Here is a 424-nt window from a genome sequence, read left to right as displayed (position 1 = left end):
GAAGCTGCTTTAGCAGAGCTAGCCGACTTGTTTTTCCTAGATTGTATGGCACAAATCAATAATAACGACGTGTTCTAAATTTTATTATTACTGTGTTTATTTGGGGGACTGTTGTAAATGATGGGGAACCTAAGCCTCCAAGTTACCCCCTTTACGAGATCAGAGTCCTGGAGAGTCTCCCCGCCGCCTCTACCTTCCGCCCGCCGAGATTTCAGCCAGCCGCGGAAACCATCCACCAAGTCCAGAGGAACTGAGCCATTTTCTTGCTTGCCAGTCGGAGACAAATCCACCTGGGGGCGGGGAGGGGGGGGTGCAACTCGCAGGAAGCTCCAACTCAGGATGGATGCCCTGGGAAGCGGACCTGGCGGCTTACCTCTAAGAGTTTGCCCGGAGGTGCATGTGATGGGGACTGGGGCGAGAGGTT

Source organism: Callorhinus ursinus, unplaced genomic scaffold (assembly GCF_003265705.2).
Source record: "Callorhinus ursinus isolate GAN/ISIS: 27379988/994484 unplaced genomic scaffold, GSC_fseal_2.0 scaffold29, whole genome shotgun sequence".
NCBI lineage: Eukaryota > Metazoa > Chordata > Mammalia > Carnivora > Otariidae > Callorhinus > Callorhinus ursinus.
This window is presented reverse-complemented; position numbering follows the sequence as displayed.